The 27,329-nt window shown below is 40.0% G+C and overlaps 1 long non-coding RNA gene across 2 annotated transcripts; it reads right to left on the bottom strand.

Annotated features, from left to right (window-relative positions):
* Window positions 1–887: 887 nt before the first annotated feature.
* On the bottom strand, window positions 888–22,869 carry LOC135968754 (uncharacterized). 2 transcript variants are annotated; one of them, XR_010583712.1, is made up of 4 exons: window positions 22,744–22,869; window positions 18,634–18,837; window positions 16,767–16,991; window positions 888–1,029 (listed from the first exon to the last, which is right to left on the bottom strand). It is a non-coding gene; the product is annotated as an uncharacterized lncRNA (long non-coding RNA). The 2 variants fall into 2 exon arrangements; XR_010583711.1 differs by lacking the exon at window positions 888–1,029 and adding an exon at window positions 6,319–6,545.
* Between the last annotated feature and the right edge of the window lie 4,460 nt (window positions 22,870–27,329).

Below are 27,329 nucleotides of genomic sequence, written 5' to 3'. Positions count from 1 at the left end.
CTTCACCTGGGGTCCTAGGTGTCTGTTTCCCAGAGGAACCCTGTGCCTGCACTCACAGCTTCAGATCCTTCTGCCCTTCCCCTGGGTCTCTGTTCACTCACCCCTCACCAGAGCATATACAGACATACCTCAGAATCTACAGAACCTGATGGTGGCTCATTATTTCTCTTTGGTTTCAGCAGTGCCAAGTGGCTGTGCAGTGGGTCCTGACCAGCAGCCTCAGAAAAGGAAGGAGCCGAGCCATTCACCCATGCCCGACAGGAGAAGAACACAGGGTGCTAACTTACCCGCTACCTGGTCACATAAAGCAGGTAAACAAGCCTCTACCACTAAAGGGACAGCATCGGTGTCTGCCACTCATCAGCTGAACTTTCCCTGCTGTCCTGATGATAGATGCTCAGTCTGAGACTGGGAAGAGCCAAGAAAACAGAAAAGAAAGGAAACCCAGGGAGTCTTATGGGCACCACGGAGCCAGGATAGGGGGGCGTGTTTAGAAGAGTCTGAAGAACTTATCAGCCCAAATGCGAAGATGAAGAGTTCCTTGGGTTTCTTGTTCTTGTCCTAAAACGATGTTGAAGATTCAACTTATGGTTCTTACTTTGACCACTCAGGATGGGTTGTTCTGTATTATAATTGCCTATTGATTGGTTTCCTTTTGGGAATGCATCTGTTCACTGTTGCATCTCCAGTGTCCAAACCCGAGCCTGGAGTCTAGTGGGCGCTCAGTGAGTGTTTGTTGAGTGAATAATGAATGAAGCAAATGATAAATGCCATAAGCCATAATTCACATTCTGATAATACATTCAGGAAGAATTCAATGTTATGGATCACTTTATTTAAAATCTACAAATGGCTGGAGTTTAGTTGTAAAAGGATAATCAACATTGTTCTCAGTTATAACTCATTTATTCAGCATCTATTATATGCCAGGTTCAAGGCATTGAATTGAACAATGAATAGAACAAAGTTTGGAGTATATCAATTCTGTGAAATGCAGAAACAGTGGACCACTCAGGAACTTCCTCGGACCTGGGAAAAGAGCACAGGTGTGATGGGCCTTTCTAGAAGGCAAGGTAAATTTTATAGCGGAACTATCTTCAGAGTCGAGTTTACTGGAAAAGATTAGTTCTAAAGCCCTGTTCTGTTTCCACAGCCCAGGAGGAGGACATGGAAAAATAGTCAGAACACTGTGGCCTGTTCTTCCATTCTCAGCAGACCTGAACCTCTGTTTACCCACGTAGTCAAACCTTATAGGGAAATAGACATATATTCTCACACCTGCACAGAAGCATGCACTTTCACAAATGCATACACTTAGCTCTTCACTCATGCACACACTTGCACAGACCTCAAAGGTGTATATATACAAGTACTTACACATGCCCAGATATATTTATATACTTGGAAACATGCACATATAAAGATATTTATTTTTATTCTTTTTTTAAAAACTGAATCTCACTCTGTAGCCCAGACTGGAGTGCAGCGGCACCATCTTGGCTCACTGCGACCTCCACCTCCTGGGTCCTGGTTCAAGCGATTCTCCTGCCTCAGCCTCCTGAGTAGCTGGGATTACAGGAACGTGCCACCACGCCCAGCTAATTTTTGTATTTTTAGTAGATACACGGTTTCGCCATGTTGGCCAGGCTGATCTTGCACTCCTGACTTCGTGATCCACCTGCCTTGGCCTCCCAGAGTGCTGGGATTGTAGGTGTGAGCCACCATGCCCGGCCAAAGACATATTTATTGAGGCTCACTTGGATGTGCAAAGGTGTGTAGGCACCTAGACACTCATCTCTAGGTGAAAATTGCATGCTCCTCATACTATGCACATACATATGGGTATACAAGCATACACTCTCGTACTTAACCACTTGGACACATAAACACATAATTTATATATGGACACACACACTTATTCATGCTTACTTTCTTATTCACACACAGACACACTTCACACCTACATAGAGGGGTTCACATACTCTCAGACAGACTTGTGTGACTCCTTGACTTACATTCGTACACATGAGACACCTTCATTTTAGGCCAGAGGAGTAGTCAAGGGCTTTTGCTCTTTCTAAATTCTGGAGAGAGGATGAGACCCAAAGGATGTCTTTATGGGACAGACAGAGGGAACGGACCTGAGAATCACCCTCCCTGAATTCTCTAGGGAAGTGTGAAGCATTCTTCCACAGCACATATCGAAGCGAATGCTGCAACATGAGTGTGATTGAAGTTCACGAATTCTAGAACCCAGTTAGATGAAAAATTACGCCATCATTTACCATGTTGACTTGAAGTCTTGGGCCTTTTTCTTCCCAGAGGAATGTTTACTTTTATGGGTTTTTTTTTCCCACTCTACCTTGAATGCAGAAGTCAACACTAAGTGGAGATAAAAGACAGCTCTATAGAAAAACACTAGGGCCATTTCTGCCACCTTGCTGGGAAGAATAATTCAGTGAAGGTAGAGCCAATCAGGGTGATGAGACCAGGGGAATCACTACCACTTTTTCCATTTCCAAAGCAAGATGCAGTGGAAGAATCAATGTGGTATTCTTCCTCGAAAATCCCTTTTGTTGCTCCTTGCTGGGGCTCATCAGGAACTGCTGAGACAGAGGCTGAAATTAGCAGACCTGAGTGGAGGAGCCTGCAGCACACACAGAAGCAAAAGAGGAATTAATTCAAGATCAAGCCTCAAGCCAACACCAACTAGGCAGACATCGGGGCAAGAGGTTTCAGGAAAATTGACCCAGCACAGGGCCAAGGCACAGTACAGAGACGGGTAACACTAGAGAGGAGGGGAGAGGGCTTGGAATCATAGAAGAGGGCCCAAGATTCACAGTCTGGTAGATGTGGAATGAAATCCTTACCCAGGTCATTCTTGCTGTGAAAACCCAGGCAATTTTCTTAACATCACTTATAAAATGGATGTAATCACATCTGCTATGAGAAGTCAATGAAATCTGTATGGGAAAACACCGGATTCATTCATTTCATTTGACAGATTTATAATCAACGATCATTCATATTTCTTGGGTGCTTACTATGCACCAGGTGCTGTTCAAAACACTTCATATGCATTCACTCCTTCAATCCTTAGAACAAGTCTATGAAATAAGAATTATGATTACTATCACCATTTTAAAGGTGAGGGCCCAGAGAGGCTTGGCAACAGGAGAAAGGTCACATAGCTTTGCTAGGATTTGAACCCAGGGCAACGGGCTACAAAGGCCGTATTTTCAGCCACTAGACTTACTAAGGACCAGAACAGCTCTAGGCACGGGAGATGCCATGGTGAATCAGATCGTCAAAACCCCCTGTTCTCATAGTGCTTACATTACAGTAGAGAAGAGAGATGGGAAATAAATAAATGAAGACCATAATTTCAGATAGCGGAGATGGCCATGAAGAAAATAAAACAGGCTGATGTGGTTAATGACAGGAAGGGCTATTCTGATAGGGCATCAGGGCCACCTTCTCCAAGTAAGCAAAATTTGAGTTGAGTTGAGATTCAATGACTCCAACCAGATGATAAGAACGAAAGGGCCCCAGAACAATGGAACAGCAGGCACCAAGGCCCTGGGGTGAAATGAGCTGGAAGACATCAAGAAACAGAAAGAGGCTGGACTGCATCGAGCAGGGGGAGCTGCTGTAAGTTACAAAACAGGTGAGAAAACAGTGATCACATCAAGTACGTGAGGATAAAAATATTGGATCTTTCTGAGTGCAGAGAAAATACCCCTTGAATAGTTTTTAAAGGAGAATAGAATGATCTAACTTTACTTTTAAAAGATCACTCTGTCAGATGTGTTAAAAATAGATAGAACTCCTGCCTGGCAGAGATTAAGCACTCAACAAATAGAAGAGCTCCCTCCCTGCACTGGGAGATGCCTGGGGGAAAGACAAGAAAGCTAACATCCAGGAGAAATGTCCTTTCTCTTCCAAAAATCATGGATGCTACAGGCTGCTGTAGGGAAAACAGGCTTTGAAACTGTTTTGCTTGACCCTCTGCTACCAGACAGGGTACCTCTCAGAGACAGGAGGCATATTCTATTTGCCAAGTCCCCTTCTCTTTTCAGAAGCCTCTTTCCTTGTCCATCCTGGATTTATGTGGTGCTTATCTTATAATGTCACCTGAACCAGGAAGTTTTTCAAAGCAATATTTGCTAAACATTCAAGTGGACTGAACAAGTTGGTAAAAGGCAAAGATGGTAACCTTATGTTCCCTAGTCATTAAGGCGTCTCTGATCAAAAATTTTTTTTCCTTAAGTTGGCTGCTAAAATATTATTCCCTAGTTCTGATATCTGATTATTACTTTCTTTCCACTCTGGACTGTGAAGACTGACTCACTCTTTTGGTTGCCAAAGACAATGATGACATAAACACATTTCTTGTCTTTAAAGAAAGAGAGGCATTGGATTGAACAGGGAACAGTGCACTACAGCAGGGATAGAAGGCATGCTAGCCATGGTCAGCCCAAAAACGCTGGACATTCTATTCCATGTGCAGCCACCTCATCTCATTTCCTTTTCTCTCATTTTTGAGTAGCTGCCCATGGGACCAGAACCAGACTTGGTAAATGTCAGAGCTCAACCATGTGCTTGTGAACCTGCACAGAGATCTTGGTTCCCAAAACAAGTGCTGCTCGAAATGTCTTTGGTTCTCTGACTTCATAACGTCAATGCAGTAAGGGCTTGAAGCCCATCACTAGCTAGAGTCTTGACTGGTAAGAGAGTCCATAAATGGCACAGTTGCAAACCTGGATGTTGTCCTAAGCTTCAAAGTGATAAATGAAAGTCAAGAAAACAGGAGCAGAAAAGTGAGTGCAGGACTTCCGGTCAATAAGGCAAAATAAAACTTTATGCAAAACTTTCTCTATGCTCTGAAGTGTAAAGTTACTAAATAAAACAATTTTAATTCAATAAAATAGAATCTGAGGTCAAAGTGAAAAAGGGTGACCCTCAGGTAATCTATAGATAATGAGAGGCTTTCCAGGCTCAGTGCAGAACAGAATTTGACTCTCTGGGGCTGGGATTGTCATGTTCTTGGAAAGAAACTGTCTTCAAGTCTGTGGTCCCTTGTAAGGCTACAAGAAGGAATGAAGATTCCTGGATAAAGTAAGGCACCAGGAAACATACGCTAAGTCTGTAAACAGGGAGGAGAAACTTCCCTTCCAGTCCCGGCACAGAGCCCAGAAGTGAACGTCTGCCTGATTGCTGATGGAAAGTAGTGACTCACAAAATACTAGAACCCTGGAACTGCATGAGGTGTATGTAGTAGATGAGCCTGAGTTGTACCTCCTCACATGGGGTAGAAACTTCGAGCCACGGAATTAATGTAAAAGCTAGCCAGGAAGTGAGGAATCTCCACAGAGACAACCATAAAACCAGACAGCAGGAGTCCTCCTAAACCTAGGCACGTGCACGACTGCTGTAATACCAACTCCCGCCGAAAGCCAGCTCACAGGCAAAAATTACTCCCAAAATTATATTAAAGACCATGCAAAGGCTGGGAGAATTTACCACCAAAGAGATGCTTGCTGAGAGAACCTCTAAAGGCTATAACCCAACAAGAAGAAAATTGAATCCAGAAGGAAGGAGGAGGATGAAAGAAGCAATAGGGAGAAAAGAAACAGAAAGAAAAAAGGCAAAGGAATAAACATATTCTCTTCTTGGCCAGACAATGTAGAAGTTATTAGGTTGGTCCAAAAGTAACTGTGGTTTTTGCCATTAATTGCACCAATGTAATAGTAAGTGGATCTTGTTCTGGCTAGGAGATGCACCTAAATGGATAGGGGAAGACCACTGGAAGCAGGAGGAAACTGTGTTTCCTCTCTCGCCTTGGTCTTGGTCTTCAGAGCCAGGAGTTGATCCTGGTTTTCCTGGCTACAAAGTCTGCTTCCTCACAGGGTCAAAGGGTAAGTGTGTTTGCACCAGATTGAGTGCACATAAAAGAAAACCCAGTTTTCTCAACCAACACAGCATTTCAATGCATGCTCTGACCCACCCACCTGCTCCACCAAATAGACCTAAGTATATCATTGTGTTTGGTGCATTAAAAGTCTTAGGGAAATCAAGAGCTTTCTGCTTTATTTTTCTACTTTTCCCCTGCAATATCTGCTGACTTAAGCGTGGCCTCCTGTGTAGCATGCGTGAGCTGGAGATGGCAATGGTGGAAAAATCACCTGATGTCAGCACTAACCTATGCATTTGGATGTGAACCTGTTGGCAAATTATAGGCTGTCACTCTCCAATGAGTGAGCCGAGATGGAAATGTCAATTTGAGCAGATGCCTTTTCTTCCTCTTTTTTGCACTACAATTTAGAGAGGTGACACAAATATCACAAAGCACATGCCTAATGCATGAGTTTTAAATTCAATAGTGAAAGGGGGAAGAGAGGAGAAGAATGAGGGTTACAAAAGGATTTCTGTGGTTTATTGAGCGATAAATGTGGGCAATGTAAGGGGAATAACAGGGACTGGAGAGACCAGCTCTTCTTCATTCTGGCCAGATGCGATGAAAAGGACCAGGTTACAAATGCAGCCTAGCAAGGATGAGAGAGAGAAAAGAATTTAGCATAAGCCACATGTCGCAGCCCGAGGCAACAGAGTATCAGTGCTTCTGAAGATGTTTTTGGCATCTTGATTGAAGAAGCAAGTTTCAAACAGGAAGGGAAAGAAACTATTTGGCAACACGTCTGTGGAGGGACCCATGGTCCCATGAAGTTCTTTTGGGTCTCTTTGAGTCCTATGATATTATGACTTGAGGGAAGGAAATGTCTGTGCCTTAAGTTCCCCAAAGTGAAGAAATCAGATTATCTTATGTAAACAGCTTCTAGCAAGCAAAGCATAAGACAGCAATGCTATTTATTTTCTGAGCATGTTCCTCTCCCTTTGATGGGCCCCAGGCATGTGGAGCAAAATATAAGCACCGAGAGAGAGAGGGAGAGAGCGCAAGAAATAACCAGGGTCTTGACCCTTCCTGATTTCAGGTTCAAGAGGTGGAGGCTCAGGCCAGGGGTCACTGAGAACCTTAGAGGTAAAACCTCAGACTTTATCACTATTTCCTGCCCAGGAGAGCATAAGGTTAGGGGCAAGTGTACAGAAGGGGATTATTAAAGGGATTTGGGGTGAGCTATATTGGGTGCCCAGATCAAGGGCAGAGGAGATTTCAAGCCATCCTGACCTGTATTTCTCTCCTTTTTTTTTCCCTCTGGGCTGTGTTGCCACAGCTTCTAAGCATCCTATCTTAGTTTTGCTTTTATGTACTTTGACAGTCCAGAAATAATTTGAGCTGGAATCTTTCATCTTTCCCCTATTTGATGTGAGCATTGGGTAAGACTTATATAAATAATAAAAATAACAGCTCACATCTATTGAACACATCTAATGGGAACCAGAGATTAGTTTATTTAATCCTTACAACAATCTTTGAGGTAAATACTAACATTTCCTCTGTGTTATTTGTTAAGACTCAGACTCATAGGCTTGTTAAGTCGTGCAGCTGAAACTGAACCCAGGAAGACTGACTCTAGAAATATAAGCACCACCATACTCCATAAGTTGTTCCATCAAATGTCACACAGACTGCAAAACTGATACGTAGGAAAATTGCAGCTCTTTGTCACCAGGTGAAAAAAGACACAAAAAGACAGCTAAAGCACCCATAAAACCTCTGAAAAGAAATATTAACGAATTAGAAGGAAGATTGCATTTCTACGATATTTTCACCCCTACCTAACAAAGGCATCCCTTATCAGGAATAAGGTATAGATTACTTTGGCAGCTGTGACAGCTTTATGAAAAATTATTAGATTTCCTCCTTTATTTGTTTGTTTGTTTGTTTTTGAGATGGAATTCTGCTCTTGTTGCCCAGGCTGGAGGCTCGGCTCACTGCAACCTCTGCCTCCTGGGTTCAAGAGATTTTCCTGCCTCAGCCTCCTGAGTAGCTGGGATTACAGGCGTGCGCCACCACGCCTGGCTAATTTTTTTTTTTTTTTTTTTTGTAGAGACAGGTTTCTCCATGTTGGTCAGGCTGGTCTCCAACTCCTGATCTCAGGTGATCTGCCCACCCCGGCCTCCCAAAGTGCTGGAATTACAAGCGTGAGCCCCCGCGCCCAGCCCCGCCCCCCCACCCTTTTTTTTACTGCTGTGCTTAGACCATCATTTGCACTCAGCTAATTTTATTTGTTATTTATTAAATGGGCTTCAGTTTTAGTACAGTTTTGGATGTACAGAAATATGAGCAAATAAAACAGTCTCCCATATACATGCCCCACCCCTACTCTCTACCTCTAGCATACCGTTTGTCCTATTATTAAACTCTTGCATTAGTGTGGCATATTTGTTACAATTTTATACATTGCTATTAACTAGAGTCTTTCGTTTACATGGTGTTCTTTTATTTATGTTGTCTGGTTCTGTGGGTTTTGACAAAGGCATAATGACATGCATCCACCCTGATGATACTACACAGAATAGTTTTGCCACGCAGAATATCTCCAATGCTTCATCTCTTCATCTCTTCCCTCCCTTTGGTAATAAATTCTCCCAGTATTTATGTGGTCTTTAACATAATTTATTCTGTAATTTTTGCCTGTGAGCTTGCTTTCAGCAGGAGTTGCCACTACAGGAGTCACGCACGTGCCCTTCCACCAAGCCCCCAGCAAACACTGATTCTTTCCCTGTCTCTACAGCATTGTCTTTTCCAAAATGTCATCTAATTAGAATCAAATAGTGTGTAGGCTTTCCAGACTGGCTTCTTCCCTGAGCAAAAGACATTTAAGGTTCTTCCATGTCTTTTTGTGGGTTGATAGTTCATTTCATTTTAGCCATTGACTAATAGTCCGTTGCATGGATATACCAGAGATTATTCATTCACCTATTGAAGAGCATCTTGGTTGCTTCCAGACTTTGGACATTACAAATAAAGCTGCTGTTAATGTTCACATTGCAGGTTTTTGTCCGTGCATAAATTGCAACTCTTTGTGGTAAATACCAAGGAGTATGATTGCTGCACTCATATAGTGAGGCTATGCTTAGCTTTGCAAGAAGCTGCAAGCTTTCTTCCAAAATGGCTGCACCATTTAGCATTTCCACCAGCAGCAAGTACGTGTTGTTTCTCTGCATCCTTGCCAGCATTTGGTGTTGTGAGTTTTTGTTTGTTTGTTTGTTTTAGTCATTCTGACTGGTGTGTAGTACTATCTCACTTTTGTCTTAATTTGTGGTTTCCTAATGACATATGGGACTGAGCATCTTTTTGTGTGCTTATTTGCTCTCTGTATATCTTTTTCAGGTGTCTGTCAAATCTTTTGTTCATTTTTAATCAGTTTATTTGTTTTCTTACTGTTGAGTTTTAAGGGTTCTTTGTACATTTTGGATAAAAGTTATTTAACAGATATATGACTTGTATTGTGTTTCTTTTACTGAGTGCGCTTTTGAAGTTGAATCTAAAAACTCACCACCACACCCAAGGTCACCTCAGCTTTCTCCTACATCACCTTATAGAAGTTTTGTAATTTTGCAATTTATGTGTAACATCTATTTTGAACTAATTTTTATAAAAGATTTTCTCTTTGCATACCAAAGTCCGAAAGTTTCAGTACCATTTCTTGAAAAGACTATCCTTTCTCCATTGTCTTGTTGTTGTTTATTTGTCAAAGATTAGTTGGCTATATTTGTGCGGGTCTACCTCTAGGTGCTCTATTCTGTTCCATTTATCATTCATCTATTCTTTCACCAACACCTTGTTAACATGATTGTTGTCATTTTGTGTCAAGCCTTAATATCAGATAGTGTTAGTGCTCTGACTTTTTCTCCTTCAGTCTTGAGTTACATAGCTGTTTCTTTTGCCTTTCTATATAAAGTTTAGAATCAAATTGTCAATATTCACAAAATAACTCGGTGATATTTTGATTGTAATTGCGCTGAGTCTACAGATTGTACAGTTGTGAGGAATTGATATCTTAGTTATATCAAGTCTTTCTATCAATGAAAATAGAACACCCCTTTATTTATTTAAATGTTCTTTGATGCCATCCATCAGAGTTTTATGGTTTTTCTCATATAGATCCTGTACATATTTTGTGAGATCTTGTTTTTGGTGCTGATGCAAATTTTATCTTACTTTTAATTTCAAACTTCAGTTGTTCATTGCTACCATATTGGGGGCAAATTAATGTTTGTGTAATGATCTTACATTCTTTGATTTTGCTATAATCACTTATTAGTTCTGGACTTTTTTGTCAGTTCTTTGGGATTTCCTACATTGGCAATTTTCTACATTCTACATTGGATTTCTAATGTAATCTGCAAACAAAGATAATTTATTTCTTCCTTCCCATCTGTATACCTCTTATTTTCTTTTCTTATGGTATTTCATTAGCTACAAGTTCTGAGATAGTGTTGAGAAGGAATGGCAAGAGGAGACATTATTTCCTTATTTCTGATCTTGAAGTGAAACTATCAAGTTTCTCACCATTATGTATGAAGTTAGCTGAAGATTTTTTGGATACTTTTCTGTATCAAGTTGAGGAAGTTTGTAAATGTTCCTCTTTTCCTAGTTTTCTGAGAGTTTGTATTTTGAATTGATGTTAGGTTTTGTCTAATACTTTTTCTACATCTATTAATATAATCATATAATTTTTATTCTTTAACCTGTTGATATTATTGATTACATTAATTGATTTTTAATGTTGAGCCAGCCTTGCAAGCCTAGAATAAACCCTCGTTGTTTGTGCTGCATAATTATTTTTATATATTTTTTATACTGTTTTCTAAGGTGTTGTTGAGGAGTTTTACATCTATGACGTGGGCGTATAGATTTTTTAAAAATAATGTCTTTATCTGGTTTTGGTATTAAAGTAATGCTGGTTTCATAGAATGAGTTCAAAAGTATTCCCTCTGCTTCTATCTTCTTGAACACATTGTACAAAATTGATATCATTTCTTCCCTAGATGTTTGGTAGAATTAAGCAATGGAATTATCTGTGCCTGGATTTTTTCTTTTTAGGAAGATTATTAACAAAATAATCAATTGTATTTAATAGATATAGACCTGTTTAGATTATCTATTTCTCTTTGTGTGAGCTTTGGTAGCTTGTATCGTTCCAGGAATTGATTGATTTTGATAGGGACAGAAGGTAGGGAAATTCTGGGCAGAAGAGGGAAGGTCCCCATCAAGGGCCCCACCCTCAAGCCCAAAAGCCTGAAACCATAGCCCAAAGTGAGAAGTTACATCCCTGTTTTCCTGCTTGAATATTGCCTTTTCCAAAACCACCTATGGCCCACTCTGCCCCCAATCCTGTGCCTATAAATACCCCAGAGACAGCTGGCAAAGTGGAGAAGCAGGTGGACGTTGGAGACTCTGGTTGCATGTCAGAGAGAAGCAGTTTGACTTCAGAGGGACAGCTCGATTACATGACTTCAGAGAAGAATCTGGCTGGAGACAGCTGGACTTCAAGAAAAGATTACTTTCCCATCACGTCCCCTTTTCAGCTCCCTTTACCACTGAGAACCACTTTCATTGGCAATAAAATCCCCCACATTTACGATCCTTTGATTCATTTGTGTGACCTCATTTCTCCTGGATGCCAGACAAGAGCTCAGCTACCACAAGTGTGGATGCAAAAGGCTGTCACACTGACACTTTGCCCTCACTGATGGAAGGCAGCTGCCTCATGAGAAAAGGCAGAACATATACTGAGCTTTTAAGCCATCTTAAACGCCATCTGCAGACAACAGAGATAAAAGACCACTGTAACACTTTCTCTGGGGTTTCTGGGGATACGGGCACCTCTCTGCCAGATGCTGCTATGGGGCCCTGTGTGGAGTTCACTCCTGCCAGCGCCCAAAAGTGCTTGTCCTGCACCTGCTCACCTGTGTGCTCCTTCCACAAGGGTGGAAGTCCAGCAGGTCCAAATGAGTGTAGTTTGCCTCTGCTGGCACCAAAGCGGCTGGCTAATTCCAGTGACCATACACTCCAGTTCTTGCCTTGTTTGCTTGCATGGTCCATCTCACAAGAAGTTGAGTACTGCAGGCTGAGTCAGCAAGGCACCCCTTTGCATGTCCTGCGAAGGGGTCAGGGAAATACCCTGCTTCAATTTTATCTAAGTTATCAAATTTGGAGTCATAGAGGTATTCATAATTTTCTTTATTCTCCTTTAAATGTCCATGGGCTGAATTATGGTGTTTTCACTTTCATTTCTGATGTCAATAATTTGTATCTTCTCCATTTTTTCTTGGTTAGCTTGATGAGAGGTTTATGAATTTCATTGACTTTTTTTTAAAAAAACTGATTTTGGTTTAACTGATTTTCTCTGTTAACATCCAGTTTTCAATCTTACCGTTTTCTGTTTTAATTTTTATTTTTTAGTTCCTTCTGTTTGCTTTAGGTTTATATTGTTCTTCTTTATCTAGTTTCCCAAGGTGGAAGCTTAAATTGTTGATTTTTATCCTTTTTTTTCTTTTCTAAAATACATATTCAGTGCTCTATATTTCTTTCTAAGCACTGTTTCACTGTGTCCCAAAATTTTAATATCATTTCATTTAGTTTAAAATATTTTTTAAAATTTATCTTGAGACTTCTTCTCTGACCCATGTGTAATTTAGAAGTGTGTTATTTAATCTTCAAGTATTTGGGGATTTTTTGAGCAATCTTTCTGTTAATGATTTCTAATTTCATTCCATTGTTATTTGACAGCACACTCTTAAACTTGTTAAGGTGTATTATACGGCCCAGAATGTAGTCTATTTGGTGAATTTTCTATATGAGCTTGAGAAGAATGCATCCTGCTGTATTGGATGGAGTATTCACTATATATTAATTAGATTCAGTTACTGATGGTGTTCAGGTCAGCTGTATCCTCACTGATGTTTGTGTGATAGATTTGTCAATTACTGATAGATGGGTGTTGGAGTTGCCAGTTTTAATAGTGGATTTATCTATTTCTCCTTTCAGTTCTATCTATTTTTGCCTCATGTAATTTGATGCTCTGTGGTTAGTTGTATACACCTTAAAGATTGTTGTGTCTTCTTGGAGAATTGGTTCCTTTTTTTTTTTTTTTTTTTTTTGAGACGGAGTCTCGCTCTGTCGCCCAGGCTGGAGTGCAGTGGACGGATCTCAGCTCACTGCAAGCTCCGCCTCCCGGGTTTGCGTCACTCTCCTGCCTCAGCCTCCCGAGTAGCTGGGACTACAGGTGCCCGCCACCTCGCCCGGCTAGTTTTTTGTATTTTTTTTTTTAGTAGAGACGGGGTTTCACCGCGTTAGCCAGGATGGTCTCGATCTCCTGACCTCATGATCCACCCGTCTCGGCCTCCCAAAGTGCTGGGATTACAGGCTTGAGCCACCGTGCCCAGCCGAATTGGTTCCTTTATCATATGCCATGCTCCTCTTTACTTCTGACAATTTTATTTGCTCTAAAGTCTGCTTTGATTGAAATTAATATAGATCCTCCATGTTTCTTTTGATTAGTGTTAATCTGTTAGAATAGAATATATTTTCCATGCATTTATTTGTAATCTATCTGTGTATTTATATTTAAAATGGGGTTCTTATAGAGAACACATAGATAAATCTTGGCTTTGTTTTAAAAATAATCCACTGCAACAGTCACCGTCTTTTAACTGGTACATTTAAACTGTTCACATTGAAGTTTATTATTGATACAGTTGGATTAATATCTACCAGGTTTGTAGCTTTTTCTATTCATTGCACTTGCTCTTTCTCTTTTCATTGCACTGGCTCTTTCTTTCTTATCCTCCTCTTTTTTTCTGCCTTTGCTGGTTTTAATTGAAGGCTTGATATAACTGCATGTTCCCTCTTCTCTTAGCATATCAATTATATGTGGCAGGGGATGGGGTGTGGGAGATAAAAAGTTAGTTAACAGGTACAAAAATACAATTAGATAGAAGGAATATGTTCTGGTGTTAAATAGTACAGTAGGGAAATTATAATAAACAGTAATTGTATATTTCAAAATAGAAGAGAAAAACTATAATGTTCCCAATGCAAAGAAAAGATAAATGTTTGAGGTGATAAATATTTTAATTACCCTGATTTGTATTAGGGTACACAGTATCAGGGTACATGTTGTACAATATTACAGGTACCAGAATATCATATGTGCTACCCAAAAATGTACAATTATTATATATTGATAAAAATAGTGGCTGCTTTTGAGTGTAATACACATTTTTTAAAAATCTAATTATACTTTTAAATAATACCTCTCTGCTTCATAGGTAGTGAAGGTACCTCATACCACAGTATTCCCAGTTCATCCCTCTTATCTCTTATAATACTAGCCTGTTCATTTCATCTGCTATACTCAACCAATATATTGTTGCTATTATTACTCTGAACAGCTATCTTTTTAGATCAATTAGAAATAACAAAAGTAAAATATTTCATTTACCTTTCACTGATTATCTGTTATTCTTCCTTTCTTTATGTAGATCTGAGTTTCTGACCTATATCATTTTTCTTTTCTCTTCTTTTTTCCTTCCTTCCTTCCCTCCTTCCTTCCTCCTCTCTTTTGAGACAGGATCTCACTCTGCTGCCCAGGCTGGAGTGCAGTGGCATGATCTCAGCTCACTGCAACCTCTGCCTCCTGGGTTCAGGCAATTCGTGTGCCTCAGCTTCCCAAGTAGCTGGAATTATGGGTGTGCACCACCACGCTCAGCTGATTTTTGTATTTTTAGTAGAGACGGGGTTTCACAATGTTGGCCAGTCTGATCTGGAACTCTTGACCTTAAGTGATCCCCCTGCCTCATCCTCCCAAAGTTCTGGGATTACAGGCATGGGCCACTGCACTTGGCCTTCTTTTAACATTTCTTGTAAGCAAGTCTGCTCACAACAAATTTCCTTAGTTTTTACTTGTCTGAGGATATCTACTTCTCCTTTCCTTTTGAGAAAAAAATTTGCTTGACACAAATGTCTATGTTGGTGGAGTTTTATTTTTTTCAACCCTGAAGATCTTATTCCACTCTCTTCTTGCTTGCATAGTTTCTGATGACAAGTCTGCTGCAATTCTTGTTTCTCTGTAGGGAAGGTAGTTGATTTCTCCTTCTGGCTTCTTTTAAGCCTGTCTGTTTGTCTTTGGTTTTCTTCAATTTAAATATGGTATGCCTAGGTAGATATTTTGATTTTAATTCTGGTTGTTGTTCTCTAAGATTAGTATGCCTGTGGTTTAGTTTCTGTCATTAATTTTGGAAAATTTCCCATCATTATTACTTCAAACAATTTTTCTGCTACTTTCTTCCTTCTGGTATTCCCATTTGTATGCATTATACCTTTTAAAATTGTCTCACAGTTCCCGGATATTCTATTTTGTATGTATGTATGTATGTATGTATGTATGTATGTATGTATGTATGTATTTTAGAGTCTCACTCTGTTGCCCAGGTTGGAGTACAGTGGCATGATCTTGGCTCACTGACGCCTCCGCCTCCCAGGTTCAAGTGATTCTCCTGCCTCAGCCTCCTGAGTAGCTGGGACTACAGGCACACACCACTATGTCCAGCTCATTTTTGTATTTATAGTAGAGACGGGGTTTCACCATATTGGCCAGGCTGGTCTCAAACTCCTGACCTCAAGTGATCTGCTTGTCTCAACCTCTCAAAGTGGAGCCACCATGCCTGGCCTCTTTATTACAGGTGTGAGCCACTGTGCCTGGCTTATTTACCTTTTTTTTTTTTTTTTTTTGCATTTCAGTTAAGACAAATTTTTACTGACAATACATCCAGCTCACTGATTCTTTCTTCAACTGATAAGGCCATCAAAATTTATGTATTTGTGATGTGATTATTTTGATTTCTATCATTTCATTTTAATTCTTTCTTACAGTTTTCATCTATTTGCTTACATTATCAATCAAATCCTACATGTTGCCTACTTTTTCCATTACAGCCCCTAGCATATATGTAGTTATTTTAAATACCTGGCTTGATAAGTTCCAAATCTCTTTCATATCTAAGTCTGGTCTGGATGCTTGTTTTTTCTTTTCAGACTGTGTTTTTATTTGTCTTTGAGTACATTTTGTAGTTTTATTTTGGAAGCTGCACATGATGCATTTGGATAATAACAACAAAGGTGGATATATATGCATTTACTGAAGTTTTCTGTTTATCTGGCTAGGAGTTAGGTTGTGTTTACCATTTTATACAGCTGTAGGTGTCAGAGGCTCACATTTACTTTAATGTCATTTGTTTTTGTCTCCCTGGTTTTTTCTGGGTTTCCCTAGAAACTCCTTCTTAAATAAATCTAAGCCTTATAGCTCTTTTAGCTGTAATCCACTGTTAGTATACAGGAGCTCTATAATGCAGTGAGGTATGGGAAAAGGTGAATTGTTCTATAATCCTGTGATTAAGTTTTAGTCTTTTATGGAGTCTGTTACCTCTAAGATGCCTCTAAGCTTTGTGTCTTCTGGTTAGTGGGACAGGAAGGCTACAGGGAACTGGAGTTGGGTATTTCTTTTTCTTGCCTTGGGAGAAGAAACTAGTAAAGTATTTCCCCTTCCTGGGTAGACGTTCGTTTCTTTGTTATGGACAAACCTGTGGGCTTATTTCAGAATGACTACGTTCTCTTCCCTTGGACAAACATGAGAGACTTTTCCACTGTTTTTCTCTGATCTTCACTGTGGGAACCTCATGGGACTCCTGGAGATAAAACACACATAAGTGTGGAGACCTCCCTCAAACCAGGCTCCCAATCTGGTCCACACTCAGCTTCCAGCAAGTTATCAAAGGTACAGTTTAAATGTTCCTACCTGTCACTGACTCCAGGGGCCTCTGCTTCAGGTAAGCTGATCTGCTTCCTCTGTATTTGCTTCTCTCCAGTTTTCAGGGTGGTAGTGTGTCCTGCAATCTCAATTCTTTCATGGATCTAAGAAAAGTCAATGATTTTTCAGTTCAGCTGTTTTCTTGTGGTGGTGGAAGGAAAGATGGGTTCTAAGCTCTTTACATGCTGGAGTTAAAACCAGACACCACAAACTCTTTAAAAACATAGAGCAGTTCATTTCTCTGGTTCATTCATATGGTATTATGAATATATTATGATATGATAGAAATGAATAAACTATTGATATGTGCAGCAATATAGATGACTCTATAGTTTTCCATGGAAGAAGCTAAACACAAAAGAATACCTTTATATGGTTCCATTTATATAAAGTTCAAAAACAGACAAAACTACACCATGGTACTGTATTATAATGCATTATGATGGTATACTGTGAGGCGGAGAAAGTGAATAATGATTGTGAAGAGCAATGCAGGCAATTCTGAAGCACGGAAAATTTTCTATACACTGAATTTCTTAGTTTATTCCACCATCTTTCTTTTGTTATAATTTTTTTTTATTTTTAATTTCTATGAGTACGTAGTAGGTATATGTATGCATGGACACATGGAATATTTTGACACAGGCATACAATGTGTAATAATCACATCAGCATCAATTTGGTATCCATCACCTCAAGCATTTATCATTTCTTTGTGTTACAAACTATACTCTTTCAGTTATATTTTTAAAATGTACAATAAATTATTATTGACTGTAATCACCCTGTTGTACTATCAAATACTAAATCTTATTCATTCTGTCTAGCTGTATTTTTGTACTCATTAACTATTCCCTCTTCCACCACTCCCTGCTTTCTCTCATAAGTCCGGTCCTTTGCAGTGGCTTTGCCTCAGTTTCCGGGTTGAATATCCAGATCTACAGTAGTTGGACAAAGGGATGGGTTTTGGGGAAATCACAGCCCCAAGGCTTCTTGGCTGCATTCTAATACTGTCAGATTCTGCCTTTCTCTAATACCAACATTACAGAAAATTTCAAAAACATAGAAAATCTACCCATAATCCTATCCTCCTAAAACAATTGCTGTTCCAATTTTTAGGTACTTTCATTTTTCATCCTTTGTCATTTTATTTTTTAAAATGTGGTAAAAACACATAACATAAAATGTATCATTTAAACCACTTTAAGGAGTACAACGTAGTGGCATTATTACATCATTATTACATTATTACAATGTTGTACAACCATCACCCATATCTTGTTCTGGAACATTTTTATCACCCCAAAAGGAAACCCTTTTTATGCATTAGCAGTCACTCCACATTCTTTTCTTCCTCCAGCCTGTGGCAATCACTATGCCTGTCTTTCTGTCTCTATGAATTTGCCTATTCTGGATATTTCATGCTGTCTGTCATATTTTTTAAAAAGTGCAATTATAGCATATAAGTATATTTAGATTTATTTTAACTTAAGATTATGCTTCAGGTATTTTTCCATGTAAACTTAGCGACTTTCATGTTAAGTGCTGCATAATATTCTACTGAGAAAGTGTCACAGCTGACTTAATAATTTTCCATTTGGGAATTCTTGCAAACATTTTCTGTGATTTTTTTGTTTTGTTTTGCTGCTATAGCTAACACCATAATGAACATCTTTATGCATATAGTTTTTTCCAAGTTATAGTTATTTATTTGGAATTGGCTCCCATATGTGGGACACATGGATAGAATCATGAAGCATGATGGTAATCTTCAGTCTTTCTTTTAACATCTCCAAATTGCCTTTTAAAATAAGGTTGTATTAATATTCAACATTACTGGGCATACAAGATGTACCTATTTCACCATATCCTTGGCAGCAGTGGTCATAATCTTCCATAATTTATTTTTTGGAGTCTCCTTGGTTTGTGGCATATGACTTTGAAAAAAAAAGATGTTTTTAGCTCTTCCATTCTCTCACCACTGGCAGAGTGATTTTCTCAGAAAAACTGGCATATCAAGCCAGATAACATTTCCAATTTATCGCTCCCGTGAAAGTGGCTGCAGGATAAGAACAAATACAGTCTGTGTTCAATCTATTCAATTAGAACAGAACAAGGAATTTATTTCAACACATACAAATCAGCAAATCCCATTCTGTTTGAATCCCACTTAGCATTTATGTAGGCTTAATTAAATCACCATTGGGGTTTCTTACGAAAAGAACCACCTTCAGGAAATATACTTGCTAAATACTCTTCAGCAATGGTTAGGGGAAATAAATAAGTAATGTGGGTTGGTTCTCAGAGCCACTGGCATCTCCTCCAAGTTTCTGATCTCTGCTAGAACTGTGAGCTTGTATGCAATCAAGCAGCTGATGCTGGTGTGCGGGGCAGGGCTAGTGGAGTGGGATATTTTGCGATTCCATTCATAAGCATCATGCCCTCTGCACTGTTCTATCAGCACCTCTCTTTAGCAACGAGCATGCCTTCTAACACAGGACCAGAATTTTTCTCATATAAACAACAACCCAGTACTCACCAAAATGGACAGCCAACCAGAAGGGAGGGAAGAAGGAGTCGTTACCAACAGTTCTTGTGGAAACTGATGGCTCATTCCATGCTTACTGCCTAGCTGGCTTTCCAGCCAAGCACACTGCAAAATCCTTTTTACTCCCGCCTCCATTTCTCTCTCTCTCTCTCTCTCTCTCTCTCTCTCTCTGTCCAGTTAGAAGGTGCTAAATAGGCCAGGCACAGTGATTCACGCTTGTAATCCCAGCACTTTGGGAGGCTGAGGTGGATGGATCACTTGAAGTCAGGAGTTTGAGACCAGCCTGGTCAACATGGTGAGACCCTGTTTCTGCTAAAAATAGTCAGATATGGTGGCGCACACCTGTAATCCCAGCTACTCAGCGGGTGGAGACAGGAGAAATGCTTGAACCTGGGAGGCAGAGGTTGCAGTGAGCTGAGATGGCGCCACTACACTCCAGACTGGAGGACAGAGCAAGACTCCACCTTGAAAACAAAAAGTGCTAAATAAAACTTGTTATTAGTAACAGGGTCTCTCTGCATTTAAGACAGCATGTTAATATTGGAATGTGGTGATAAACTATCTAAGTAATTATGACAATATTCTGAGGAGCTCAGGGACATCTATGACCCTGTAGACTTCATTGTTGATCAGTTGAACATCTCATTACTTTCCTGCTATGGGATAAGCTATACTTACATAAACTGGTTTGATTATACCCAAAGAGGGAAGTACTATAATTATCCTCATAGAAATATCCCCTTAGAAACAGGCTAAGAGAAATTAAGCGATGACAGTTTTACGCAGATCTTTCCTGACTGATGTGTGAGTTCAAGCTTTTAACTCCTACCCTGCATCCAGACTCTGGAGAAGAGAAAGCTAAGGATGACTGTCGTAGAAGAATTTCTGTCGAATGAAGCCCCAGGAATGCACTAACATAATTACCCATGTGTGTTCTCTCCTGATAAAGCTTGTATTTATTTTATTTTATATTTTATGTCTGTATTTATTTTATTTTATATTTTAGAGACAGGGTCTCACTCTGTCATCCAGGCTGGAGAGCAGTGGTATGATCAGAGCTCACTGCAGCCTGGAAATCCTGGGCTCAAATGATCCTCCTGCCTCAGCCTCCTGAGTAGCTAGGACTACAGGCATGCACCACCATGCACGGTTAATTTCTTATTTTTTAGTAGAGAAGCATCTTGTTATGCTGCCCAGAATGGTCTCAAACTCTTGGCCTCAAGTGATCCTCCCACCTCAGCATCCTGAATAGTTAGGGTTACAGGTGACTTGCCAAGCTAATTTTATTTTATTGGTAGAAATAGAATCTTGCTTTGTTGACCAGGCTGGTCTCAAAGTCCTGGCCTGAAGTGATCCTCCAGCTTCAGCATCTCAGTGGGCTCTGAATTTTAAAGCCCTAGGAGACCCTTGCAGCTAATTACACCTTAGAGTGTGATTCAGCATATTAAAAGATGTCAGGGTAAGAAGAATTTAAAGGACTGTGCTTCCATTCGTCAAACTTTTGTCTCCCTAACTTTTCATTAAACTCCCTGTCATGAAGAGTTTTGAACTAATAGTTTTAGGGAAACTACTGGAAATAGATTTCTCCCCACAAAGGCTAAGGGAACCTTGGAACCGGCTCATCCATCCTTCTCGATCTACAGATGAGGATCTATGAAGGGAAGTCATCCTGTCCGGATCACACGAAGCGAGAACCAGCTCTTCAGTGCTTATATCCTGAACCTCATGCTTTCTCCGGGAGAGTAATAGCATTTCTACTCTCTCTGAATAACAGGGAATGGCGTCTCCCTGCGTCTGATGAGTTCCGACTCAGACAATTCGTATTTACAAAGATGCTAACTCCATTTGCTTTGCTTTGCAGGTCCCAGGTGGTGGTGATGGGGAAGGTTAATAGTGTCTTTGAATATGGAGACATGGGAATTGGAAAACAGCTGAGTGTAACAGAAAAATAAAATTGAAAGTTGAAGACTAGAGTTGGGATCCCCATTCTAATGCTTGCTACTTGTTCGATCTAGAAGAGCTGTATAACCTTTCTACCTCTGTGCTGTTCAACACGGTATCCCTGGTGTCTTGGGCAGAGGCTGACACATACTAAGCAACACACACATACATTGAAACATAAAGTATTTTTTTTAAAAAAAAAATTCACTGGGCTGGGCGCAGTGGCTAATGCCTGTAATCCAAACACTTTGAGAGGCCGAAGTGGGCGGTTCACGAGGTCAAGAGATCGAGACCATCCTGGCCAACATGGTGAAACCCCATCTCTACTAAAAATAAAAATAAAAAAAGTAGCTGGGCATGGTGGTGCATGCCTGTAGTCCTAGCTACTCGGGAGGCTGAGGCAGAAGAATCACCAGAACCTGGGAGGCGGAGGTTGCAGTCAGCCAAGATCATGCCACTGCACTGCAGCCTGGGGGACAGAGTGAGACTCCATCTCAAAAGAAAAAAGAATATTGATGCAGTAATCATCATTATACTCTCTGTTATCAGGCTGTGGGGCTCAACTTCATGCTAAATCTGTGACTCTAGAAAATAATGTAATATTGCTAAGCCTCAGCTTTATTGTAAAGAAAATAAGGATAATAATGGGACATTCTCCAGGGTTACTGAGAAGACTAAATGAAAGAATGCAGATATAGAACCTGACACTGATTAAACACTTAAACCTTGTTTGTTACTACATTTTTTTTATTTGTTATTGTTTTTAAGACAGAATATCTCTCTGTCGTCCAGGCTGGAGTGCAGTGGCACAATCTTGGCTCACTGCAAATTCTTCCCCCTGGTTTAAATGATTCTCCTGCTTCAGTCTCCTGAGTAGCTGGGATTACAGGTGCGTGCCAGGGCACCGGGCTAATTTTTGTAGTTTTAGTAGAGACGGGGTTTCACCATGTTGACCAGGCTGACCTTGAACTCCTGACCTCAAGTTATCTGCTCATCTCAGCCTCCCAAAGTGCTGGGATTACAGGTGTGAACCACTGTGCCTGGCTGTTACTACACGTTTCTATGTACACATGGAGATGGGGTGTCCGGAGATGGAGAGGGAAAGTTCAGAAGCGATCATATTTTGAATGGTCTTGAGGGCCACTGTGGAACTGAACTTACTCTTATGAACATCAAATTTTAGAAAACTAATTCTTAATTGTGTGAATCTTGGGAAGCCTATTTCTACCATGCTGGAAATGTGTCCAAGGCCGACAGGTCAGGAAGGGGAATGATGCTTCTTTTTCTCCTTCCCTCCTTTTGTCCACTCTCCCTCCCTCCTTCTTTCCTTCCTTCTTCTTCCTGAACATCAGATGGTCGATTTCATTTGCAGTTTTTCCTCTTGGTTGCCAAGTTCCTGATTAGCTACCTCTCCCTGAAGCAATTGCCTAACTCACAGAAACTAGGTAGTGAACACAGGAAGAAGTTTAAACCCACCTCGCTTGGCAGAAAAGCAAGCCCTCCTAATCTTATTCAAATCTCTTGTTCCTTTTCTCCTCCATTCCTTGTCACCAAGGTAGCTGGAGCCTCTGTCTTTAGCCTCCTCCTCCTCTCATCCTGTCTGATTCATGTGTTGATGTCTCGACGATGAGCCAGCTGCTACAATGCACTGTGATATCACAGGCAGGATTTATTAGCAGCAAAAGCAGCTGTCAGGAGAGAGTAGGAGAAGGTAGGAAATATTCCACAATGAGAGAGATAGGCCAGCTCAGACTGGGACAATGGATGAGACCACTGCTGCACTGTTATTTATTATACATTTTTTGAAAAAAAAAAAAAACAATTAAAGCGTATGAACTAAGTGATTTTAAACACATTAGCTTCCATTTTATTAATAACCCTATGAGGCATGTATTATTATTCTCATGTTAGAGATGAGGAAACTAAGATTCAGAGGCATTAGTAGCCTGCCCAAGTTTGCATGTTTAGTCATTAATAAAGCTAGGGTATAAACTTAGGTCTGAGGAAATATATTAATACGTTATGTGCTTTTAACCTGAACTTTCTCCCACGCAAAGGACCTCCTCCAGTAGAAAAAGAATTGTGTAACTATTTCTTAGACATTCTCAGGAGTGAGAATTGGGATTCTGTCTCAAACCAAGTGGAGAGAAGTGTGAGGATTGGCATGTGGTTTATACAGGAAGCAGAAAGAGAGAGTGCCTTAGCTGAAATGGGGCAGAGGACTTACCTTCCAGGTCACAACTGGGACTGAGAAACTCGATCTGGCTGCAGATACTGACCCCAGAAGTGCAAATAAGCAACTGAGGCCTTGTGTTAACGCGTAAGCAACCTGGGGTGTAGCAGACCCTAGTGATATAGCAGTGAGCAGATAGCGTCGCAGCACTGGGAGCAGAGGATCACACTCCAGCCCTGGTAAGGAAGGTTGGCTGCAACCACCAGGGCAAGGTGGCAGTACCTTGGATAGCGACAGAGATCTCATGGCAATGCATATTAATCAGGATAACCGGTCAAAACCTAGGAGCAACGCTGGATTGCTTTCATGGCCATTCCTGTATTGAACACAAAGGAATCCAAGATCCTGTTCGTGTACTTGAGCAGGTAGCCCACAGTCTCCTGGCACAGATGATGGAAATGAAGCATAAAAGCCTGCTCTCATGGGGAGGCCTAGGGGTTTTATAAGCCCCAGGGAAGGACAGTAAACTCAGCTTGAAGTGGTGGAGTCAAAGACATCTTCAAGGAATACATGGCATGGAAGAATAAGCATCAGCCATGAGAACAAAGGGGTGGGAGGTGGAGGGAAGCCTGAGCACAAGAAACAGAAGGTGCAGAGGCTTGGAGGTGAGAAGGAGCCAGATGCAGAGGGAAAATCGCAGTTAGATCACCATGGCGGGAGGGAGAAACGAAGACCGTGGTGTGGGAGAGAAGAATTTGGAAAGATGGAGGGAGAATTGAAATCTAAAAGAGCTTTAAAAACCCCAATGAGGAATCTGAGAAATTATGAAGACCAAAGAAACCTGGATGGCTGCTTTCTATTTTAAAAAGAAGACAAAAGGTCTGGCCACACTGGGCCCACATTGCTGTGTACACTGGAGCCAAAGAAGAGCTGTCCCATTTAAGAGGGTGAGCACACTTCAATTTCCTTTATCTCCCCGCTCCACATGCTAGCAGACCTTGGTAAAACATTTGGGTTTTATTTTGAGAAGTTTTAAGCAGAAGAGGAACAGAACCTTGTGTGTACAAACATTACTCTGACTACTCCGGGGAGCAGAGATTAAAGGGAAACTAGTTAATTGGCTATCAAGGCTCTACAGGGGGGAAATAATAGTGGCTTGAATCATGATGATGGTGGAGATGGAGGAAAGATGACAAAAATAGAGATTTGCAAGTGTATTATTCTCAAGGTTCTCCGGAGGAACAGAAGCAATAGCGTTGTGTGTGTGTGTGTGTGTGTGTGTGTGTGTGTGTGTATTGGGGGTGAGAGGGAGAGAGAAAGAGAGAGAGATTTTAAATTTATTTTAAGAAATTGGTGTACATAAATGCAGAGGCTGGCAGGTTCAAAACTCTGCCAGGTAACCAGCAGACTGAAGACCCAGGGGAAAGTCATTGTTTGACCCTGAAGTCAGTCTTCTGGCTAAATTCCCTCCTTGTCCAACAAAGTCTGTCTTCTTTCTAGAAGACTGATTAGATGAAGCCCACCCATATTATACAGGATCATCTGCTTTACTCAAAATCAATTGATTTAAATGTGAACCTTACTTAAAAATCACTTTCACGGAAACATTTAGGCTAACACTCGGTGCAGTATCTGGGTACTGTGCCCCAGCCAAGTTGACACATCAAATTCAGTACCACAGGGAGAAATCTTTCAAGCCTGTTAATATCAAAAGTCCTATTAGCAGTTCAAGAGTGAATATCATATAGACCAGGGATCAATGAACTATAGCCCCTTGTGCCAAATCTTGCTTGTCATCTGTTTTGGTAACAAAGTTTTATGGGATACAGCCACATTCGTTCATTCATATATTGTTGATGGCTGCTTTTATGCACTCAACACCATTGCATAGCTGTGACAGAGACCATGTGGCCGGCAAAGGCTAAAGTACTTACTCTCTGGCCTTTTACAGAAAAAGTGTGCTGACCCCTGATACACACAATTATGTGTACATGTCCAGAGCTCAACTTTCAAGTCTAAACTGGAAACATAAATGTAGAATAGAGTTTGGATCACAAATGACACAAGCATCTGGATAGTGTTCCATGGCTCTCCCACATGTAGAGGTCAGACAGAAAAGGGTGAGTACATAAAAAAAATATGAAAAGAGGCAACCAGGGAGATTGAAAATAGAAACAGAAGAATATGGTATCACAGCAGCTCAGAGAAGAAAATGTCTGTGTTAAATTATCCTGAAATGCAAAGATGGGGACCCATGTATCCTCTGCATTTTGCAACATCACAGGGGAGGGCAATGATGATATTGAACAGTGTCAATGAAGTCGTAGAAAAGGAAATTAGGTTGATTTGCATTTCCTTGATTATAAGTGATGTTGAACATTTTTTCATGAACATATTGGCCATGTGAATGTCTTCTTTTGAGAAGTATCTATTAAGGTCTTCTGCCGATTTTTAAATTGGCTTATTGGGAAGGTTGTTTTTTGTTGTTTTTCTCTTGAGTTATTTCAGTCCCCTGTATAATCTGGATATTAACTTTTTGTCAGATGTACAGTTTGCAAATATTTTCTGCCAGTCCTTGGGGTGTCACTTCACTCTGTTAATTGTTTTCTTTGCTGTGCAAAAGATTTTCAATTTGATGTGGTCTTATTTGTCTATTTTTATTTTTGTTACCTGTGCTTTCAAGGTTTTATCTTTAAAATCCATGCTCAGCCCAATATTGTAAGGAGTATTTTGTACGTTTTCTTCTAGTAGTTTTATAGTTTTAGATTTTACATTTAAGTCTTTAGTCCATTTGAGGGTTGATTTTTGTATATGCTAGGAGACATGATTTTACTCATATGCAGAATCTAAGAAAAAAAGAGTTGGTATCACAGAAGCAGAGAATAGGATGGTGGGTACCAGAGATGGGGGAGGAGAGAGGGGGAGGATGGGGAGAGGCTGATCAACAGGTACAAAGTCACAGTCAGATAGGAGGAATAAGTTTTGGTGTCCTTCTACACCATAGGATGAGAATAGATAATAGTAAGTGTTGTGTATTACAAAATAGCTAGATGAGAGGCTTCTAAATATCCTCACCACAAAGAAGTGATAAATATATGGGGTGATGGTCATGCTAAATACTTTGATTTGATAATTACATAACATATATGTATCAAAAATTAAATTATACCCCCTAAATATTTACAAATATGTCAATTGAAAAATTACAAAAGAAAGAAAAACCTAAATTTCAATACAATTTTAAAAATGAGACACAAAGAAGTTGATTTATCAACACTAGACAAATGTTTTCAAGAAGTTTTGCTATGAAGTGGAGTAAATAAATAAGATGTTACAGGAAAGAGATTGTGGATTTATAATTAGACAATTTGTTAAAGTATGTAACATATGCAGGAGAGAACATGAATCATAGGTGTACAGATGAAACATTTTACATAAAATGAACACATCTGTGTAACTACTACTCAGGGTTATAACAGAATATTAGCAGCATCTCAGAAGCCTTACCTTGTACACCCACAGTCAGTGGTGGGATCTGCTCTAGAGACAAACTTTCCATGTCTTTGTTTGATAAAGTCTTTATTTCACCTTCATTTCTGAACGACATTTTCATAAGGATTAAAATTGTTTTCTTTTGGCACTTTGAAGAAATCATTACGTCATCTTCTAAATCCCATCATTACAATTGGGAATTGGAGCATCAATTTTATTGTTACTTCTTTGAATGTAACCTACTCACCTCCTCACACACCTCTCATTACAGCTGATTTTGTAATTTTCTCTTCGTATTTTTTTAGCAGTTTTCTACAATGAGCTTACATGAGTAGTTGTTCTCTTTTATTCCACTTGGAGTTTTTAGTATTTTTTAAATTCATGACTTTTATTTATT

Source organism: Macaca fascicularis, chromosome 20 (assembly GCF_037993035.2).
Source record: "Macaca fascicularis isolate 582-1 chromosome 20, T2T-MFA8v1.1".
Classification (NCBI taxonomy): Eukaryota; Metazoa; Chordata; class Mammalia; order Primates; family Cercopithecidae; genus Macaca; species Macaca fascicularis.
This window is presented reverse-complemented; position numbering and strand designations above follow the sequence as displayed.